This window comes from Perca fluviatilis, chromosome 14, assembly GCF_010015445.1.
Source record: "Perca fluviatilis chromosome 14, GENO_Pfluv_1.0, whole genome shotgun sequence".
NCBI lineage: Eukaryota > Metazoa > Chordata > Actinopteri > Perciformes > Percidae > Perca > Perca fluviatilis.
In genome coordinates, this window is record NC_053125.1 from 5,098,294 (window position 1) to 5,106,425 (window position 8,132).

The following is an 8,132-nucleotide window of genomic DNA, read 5'->3' on the forward strand; positions in this document are numbered from 1 at the left end:
TAACAGTTGCATGTGAGAGACTTAGGTCAGAGTCCAGCTTCCACAATACACGCGTCCCCCAGAGAGCGTCATTTTTTTTAGCAGGGCAGTGCAATGCATTTGAGATTTTTCTAAATATTTTACATATTTCTACATTGTCATGAATGTTTCTCACAGCTCTCTCTTCTCTTCTTATTCATACTTTCCAATTAATTAAAGATAATGGAACAGTGACTTCGAAGGTCATCGTGGAAGTTCATGTCATAGCAGGGCAAATCATGTCATACTGAGTAGTGCAGTCTCCTATACCGGATCCTGACTACTCTGTGCATATGAACATCACAGCAGGGCGTTGCGGGATGTAACGTGGCACTGCAGAGCATGGGTGGATGCGGTGGACGCAGCAGGACGCGGCCGGGAATTGCAGAGAATCGCAGAGCTATGAAACATAAGGACTCCGGTTTGAAATAAATTCAAACTGTACAATGTGTGTCCTACTAGATTTGTATTTAGCAAGGGAAAGCCAAGGCTTTCTTATCCAGCTCATGTGACTAGTGTGAATGAATGTGTTTAAAATTGTATCTTGCAATATAATCCATGAGAGGATTTTAAGGATTATTGTGAAGTAGACTGGCAGCCGTCAACATCAGTCCTGTCCTGTCACAAAGCGCTCAGTTACGTTGTGATCTTGGTTCTCTGAGTGAAGAGACTATCTCTCCAGCTGTAGGCTGCTCGGAGATGGTTCCGATAAAACTATCAGTGATTCCACGCCAGCACAGGTGCTTTATAGGGCGTGGCCGGGCAAGCCGGTGTGTCTTAAAGAAGTATCCACGTACCTGACCTCAGGGGGATCATCCCTGTACATATGGAATATGTAACGGTGGAGAGATAGTCTCAATACGATAGAGAACCTCTGTAGTGTAGCATTTATGACAGTATCAGCGGGTGAGCAAATTCTTACGTAGCAGAAATCAATGACATCGACCGTCTCACGCGTGACACGACCAACCACACGGAAACATATTGGTTCAAGCTCTGCTGATTTACCTTCCTGTGGAGAATACAATAGCTCCCACCAGTGCACAGCCCTGCAAACTGAAAAATGGTAGATGGATAGGAGAGAGATCGAGAACATCTACTATACCTCTCTATGCTTAACTAGAACAAATAGTGGCCGGGGGCGATACCAGTATTTTTTTAAGTTGGGTGGCAGGGGGCGGGGGGGGGGGCAGCCCAGGTATTCATCATCAAGGGTGGCAAGGAAGCTATTTCCCGTTGCTAGGTAACGACATGCTGTTATCTCATTGGTTGCACTTTCAAAAGGTCAGCTGCAACTAGGTCAAAGTTGAAGTGGCCCTCCTAGGGGGCAGAGGGTTGAATTAAAGCATCCTCATGGATGAGTGGAGAAATTTGCCAATACATGAACACAGGCCAGCTGACAGTCTTGCCTGGGCCCGGGACGAGATCTTAGATGGGCCCCCCCCCTCGCGGCCAGATCTCTCCTTTTCCCTTGCTCTTCCTCTCCTCACATCTCTCACTGAAATTAAGTGTGTAATCAGTCTCTGATCCATCCTGCTCAGACTCTCCGACAGGGCAGCGAGCCCCCCCGCATCTCTCTCTCTCTATCTCTCTCTCTTCTCTGTCACGGGTAGCCTGACTCTGTCCCTCCGTTGCGGGGCAGCAGGCCCCTCCCGCATCACTCTCTCTGTCACCTGACTGCAGCTGGATCTCTCTCTGTCTCATCCTTACTGATGGAGCTACCAAACTCAACTGTTTCTGTCAAAGTTAACGTGTTGTGTCAGGCTTTTATACCATCTAATGGACGTTAACATTAGAGCTGGCCTGTTAAGTTACGTTACAAGGTTCGTAAACGTTGGCTGCGCTGTTTCTTACCTTGCTCTACGTTGACAGTTCCAGCTTCACCGTCACCTTTTTTTAAATATTTGTTTAGAAAATCTCTAAGGCCTCTATTTTCTTCTTCTCTTTTCTTTCCTTTTCCGAGCTCCGGACTTGTGCTGACCGGACATTTTGAGCGTACTGAACTTCAAATCAAGTGACAATATCAAATTTTGATCAGTGGCCAAACCATTTTTATGTTGGGGGTGGTGGGGTTCTTGACCACCATTTCCAGGACAATTAGGAAGAAAACAAATAAAACGCTTTTATGTAATTCAAATATTATGCTACATATTTTTTTCCACAAATAGGCCTATTTAAAAAAAAGATTTTTAATTCTTCCATAATTTAGTTCTGGGCCCCCCCCCTACTGTGGGCCCGGGACAACAGACCCGTTTGTCCCCCCCTATCGGCGGGCGTGCATGAACAACAAGTAATGTTGCCTGTGACTCATGCAAAGCCACTGGTGCATGTAGGCTCTGATAGTCTATGAGAAGGACAGTAGCTACAGAGAATTTGGCCATTCAAGGGTCCCTGTCCAGCAGCTGACTCTTAATGCTCCAATGTCAGAGTGTTCTTTAATGCACCAATAGCTTTCAAATCAGTCCCTGCTCCCTCTTGTATAAGCATGGAATAAAAAGGTCACTGTGATAGATTACCTATCTGAACAAAGTCTCTGCACACTGATTTTAGTAGTGCACTGAGATGAGTAAAAAGCAAAGGCTGCCTGGAAGGCAGGAAAGCAATCGTAAACATACTGTATGGAAAATAGGTTTGGAATATGGACAGCGGTAATTTAATGTGTACAATATGTGATTTATAGTTATATAATAATAATGTTTACATTATATATTATTATATAACTATAATTATATATCCTTCTCATAATTACAAAATTATGACAAAAAAGTCAAGTTATTACAATAAAGTTGCACGATAACAGGAAAAATGTTGGTTCAAGAACCAAATAATGTATATAGTATAGTATATTGGATTCGTCATAGGATTACATATGCACAATCCTCATTGTCAAAATCTTTTCATTATCAAAGACTAGATGTTTTCCCTTTACATAGACGAGTATACAGCTGTGGTCTGTATCTGTCCTCTTCTCGCTTTGCTTGCCCACTAGTCTATACCCTCGACCTTCCTCTTCCGTGATTTATGAGGACTATGGTTAACTGCTCCTCAGATCACTGCAGGGTAAATCCAGACAGCTAGCTAGACTATCTGTCCAATCAGAGTTTTATGTTGCACAACTAAAACAACGTTTGAACGTACACACGTTCCACCAAAACAAGTTCCTTCCCGAGGCTGTCTAGCGCTTAGTGCTGCCCATGACGATTGTTTAAAGAAATGCCAATAAACCAGAGCATGTTTTTCTTCCATCCAGAAATGCTGTGTGGACTAGCCAGACCCTCCTCAGCTGCACTGTGGAAGAAGGTCTGGCAAAGCGAGACTACTCACCCACAGTCATAGGATGCTGTCAAATACTTAAAACAAATACCTCCTGTTCTCCCTGGTGCTTTCTACAAACACGCTGAAGGGCACTTTTTGCATTGCTTCAGATGCTGACAGCCACTGCCCAGACGTCCGTATTTTACGAGTTCGGAATGAGAACGGGTTGGATATTGAGACGTGCTTTCAGACGTGAGAGGGTGTTTCGGGACAAATCAGACCCTTTAGCTTTTCCTGACGAGTACCTGCATAGGTATAGATTTTCTTAAATTGGAATCCGTTATTCTTGCAGACTGCTGGGTCCCAAAATTCAGCACTGCACAGCGCGAAGCCATGCTCTCACCATCCCACAGATGGTCTGTGTGGAACTGCACTTTTTTGCAAGTGGCATGTCTGTGTATGCCGTGGGAGATGCCGAAATTCTAAATAAAGGCACTATTTGCCGTTCTGTCAGAAGTGTGTGTTTGGCACTGAAATCCTTGCCACACATTTATATCACCTCCCCTGGCCACAGAAGAATGTGCTTCATCCAGAGATGTATAGTAACAAAGTAGAACTCCTTCACTACTGTACTTAAGTACTAAGAGAAGAGATCATATTTCTCCTGTATTGGCTTCTCTGCACTGGCTTCCTGTGAAATCTAGGATCGAATTTAAAATCCTCCTCCTGACCTACAAAGCTCTAAATGGTCAAGCACCATCATACCTAGAAGAGCTCTTAGTACCTTATTGTCCTAGTAGAGCACTACGCTCCGAGAATGCAGAGCTACTTGTGGTTCATAGAGTCTCTAAAAGTAGACTGGGGGCCAGAGCCTTCAGCTACCAGGCTCCGCTCCTGTGGAACCAGCTCCCACTTTGGGTTCGAGGGGCAGACACCGTCACCACATTTAAGAGTAAACTGAAAACCCTCCTCTTTGATAAAGCTTATAGTTAGGGAGTGAGGAGTTGCAGCGTCCACCTAACCCGGCCCATCTGCTCCTCTTCGTAGTCATCAGTTTTATTTATTATATAATCAATAATATAGCGAGAGTAGAGGGAGGCAGGCCAGTAAAGCCCGATCCGGTTGGGGAGAGTTCTAGCCCGACCAGGCACCTCTCTTTAACCTGCCTCTCTTAGTTATGCTATTATAATTCTAGACTACCAGGGAAGTTCCTTCCTTCCTATGACACACTGAGCTGCTCTCTCATCTCTACTTGTTTCCTTTTGTATGCATCCTGTCCCAGAAATGCTTGTTACTAACCTAGCTCTGGGGAGTTTACTCCCCGGAGTCCTTAAGTTTCATATCTCTGCAATTCCCGGCCGCGTCCTGCTGTGTCCTCCTGCGTCCACCACATCCACCCATGCTCTGCAGTGCCACGTTACATCCCACAACGCCCTGCTGTAATGTTCATATGCACAGAGTAGTCAGGATCCGGTATAGGAGACTGCACTACTCAGTATGACACGATTTGCCCTGCTATGACATGAACTTCCACGATGACCTTCGAAGTCACTGTTCCATTATCTTTAATGTGACTATTATTTGCCACTGTTCATCACACCCCCAACCGGCCCCGTCAGACACCGCCTACCAAGAGTCTGGGTCTGCCAAGGTTTCTTCGTAAAAAGAGTTTTTCTTTGCCACTGTCGCAATAGCCACTGCTAATGCTTGCTTTTGAGGGAATTACTGTAATTGTTGGGGTTTTGGAATTTATAGAGTGTGGTCTAGACCTACTCTATCTGTAAAGTGTCTCGAGATAACTCTGTTATGATTTGATACTATAAATAAAATTGAAAAAAATTGAATACTACAAGGCTGTATCTGTATTCTACTGGAGTATTATTTTTTTCTCCTACTTCCACTTTTACTTGAGTACATATTTTCGATAAGTTTAATACTTTTACTCCGATACATTTTTTATGTGCTGCATCGTGAGGAATTCACAGTAATGAGTAATCATTACTATGAATTCCTCACGCTACGGAGACTGTGTAGGTTATAGTGTGTGTAGTTACCACTGACATATATAAAATGGACCAACAGATCCCGTTGCTCTGGACGGAGACCAGTGAAGGATATTAGAAGCACTTTTCCGGTGAGCGCTGAGCGTTAATGCTTTGTTGTTTCTTTAAAAATAAACAATGGACAAATAAAGTCTTTAAACGCCTCAGATGTAAAGTTATTCGCTGTCAAAGTGGAACCAAAATGAATGGCAGTCAATGGAATGCTAACAGAAGGTGATGGCTTGTTAGCATCAAAATGGCGCCATAGGAGTTTTTTAGCCGCCCATAGGTGACTGTGAGCAGGCTACAGGCACTGCCAGATGACGATCCATTCAGGTCCTATAGAGCATGATGCGGTGACTCGGTTAAGTTTAGGCACCCAACTGACTAAGTTTAGGAAAAAGATAGTGGTTTGAGTTAAAACACTCCCGAGGAACAAACGAGCGTTTCCTGGTTAAAAGTCTTTTGTTTTTGCCCGCAAAGTGAATGCCGCTCCCCGGCTTGAAAGCGCTGTGTTTTACTGTACGTACACACCGCCGCCAACTTGAACTGCAAAGAAGCTCTGGCGCCCTGTAAAGGACACTTGTCAAAAAGTACGGGGAAGCTTTTTGATGCTTTGGCCTCTCTGACGTGGCAGCATTCAATGTTCGATCATGTTCAACACACGATTGAAAAAAAAGCACAAGCAGCCACTGCACGGCCAATACATTGACACTAGGGACCGTTCGGTATTTATGGAATGGACCACCAGAGGAAAACAGGGGCGGGTCATGTCTTTTTATTCTTTGTTGAGGGGAGGGTCACCCCAAAAAAATTTTGTCTGGGGTTCACCCAACTTTAACAGCAACATTTCAAAGTGGCTTGTTTGGTGCATATTTTCCCATGTAGCTCTTAGTCTCGGCCCTCCTTCTCTATCACATGGGTCTGAACCATGAGTTTGCTGTGGGGCAGGGGGAGCACTGCTCCCCTGGTGGCTTAAAAGGGTAATTGCATTGTTTAAAAAATTTGTGGAATAATTACATCTGGCATGACCAGATATTTTATAAATATCTTAAATAACACAAAACTAAATGGTGGTAGGTAATACATCTGATTTAATATACTGCTTTAGTAAAAAACATATTACCTGGCTGACGATGGGAGCAGCAGGACGGAAAAAACGAAAATTACTGTTGCACTAGTCTGGATACCTTGCCATGCCCACCCCCCTTTTCACAAATCGCACCTTGTACATGACACATATAGGCACATACACGCAACCATCAGGAGGAAACCTTATTGGTATTCTGTTAGAGTTGGTGTAGTTTATATCCCGCCTCAGGGGCGATCCTAGGAACCGATCTTTAGGGGGCGCTCAGCCCCCAATGAGAATGTGACACGGATATAGTGCATGCAAAAGTGTTAACCCCCCCCTGCTAAATCAGTAATTTTATCTGCCGATAATCTCTGACCTCAACCACCTCCAATTGGCTAAAACTAAGTTTGTGTTAGCCCTTTCCTGGACTGGGTTACAGGCGCATAGCATCAGTGACAGTGACACAGGATATTAAACATTTCAAGCCCTTTCACCCTGTAATTGTTTGTCCTCTGTCACTAACAGACACGTTTGCAACTAACTTTAAGCACCAAAATTGACTTTAATTAAGTTTTTATTATTATATTTTTTAGGGGGGCTGAGATGAAATTTAGGGGGGGCTTGAGCTCCCCTGAAAAGGGTCTAAAATCAGCCATGTCCCGCCTCAATATTTAAGCACCAAAATTATGTTTAAGTTTTTTATTATTATTATTTATAGATGAAATTTAGGAGGGCTTGAGCCCCGAGTTTTTTAGATAAATGGTTTAAATATGTGCATGTATAGTTTATGTAGGTTCATATTTCAAGACACATGCCTCTTGAATATCACCACTTGAAATCTGATTGGTCATCCCAGGTGCCAACCCATTATCCACGGTCAGAGACATGATTTAGTTCGAACTAACCGTTTTTACGAGTAAACCGGACTTCTGTCTATAGCTGTAATGCACTCTTAAGCTCCTGAAAGATGTGAGAACACTTTTTGATACACATACAGTGTCAGTTGTTTCTTTTGTATATAGCCTATGTATGGAGGTACATTTTCTTTTTCAAGGAGTAAAGTATGGACACTTTATATTCCATTTGCATGGTGCCACTCTGTTGATAAAGGTCTATTTATCTTTAGAAATAAAAATTGAAAACAGAAATGTAAGAAACTTTAGGATATTGTAATGTTAGTAAATCAAAGTAGATATGAGTAGTGGAAACAGAAATGGTAAATTAATTATTTGCAGGCAAACATACTTAATGCCGCCCCTGCGTTAAGTCAGTGCACAACTTGGGCCACCCCAGTGCTAATTTAAAGAAACTCAAAGCCAGGAGGGTCTGGCTAGTCCACACAGCATTCCGGGATGGGAGAAAAACGTGCTCTGGTTTATTGGCATTTCTTTAAACCAATCACAATCGTCATGGGTGGTGCTAAGTGCCAAACGGAAAATAGCCTCTGGAAGGAACTTGTTTTGGTGAAACGTGTACTAGGGCTGTCCCAAACGATTATTTTTTAAACGAGTAATCTAGCGATTATTTTTTCGATTAGTCGACTAATCTAACAATTAATTTTTCGATTAATCTAACGACAAATTTTTCAATTAGCAATTATTTTCCCATTGCTCAATTATTAATAATTTACACAAAACAAATTTCTAATTATTCTGTGACTACGCGGGAAAAATCAGACCCGGGCAGAGGCATTGATAAAAACTTTATAAAAATAGCGTTCTTCTCACTGTAAGTCTTGTTTG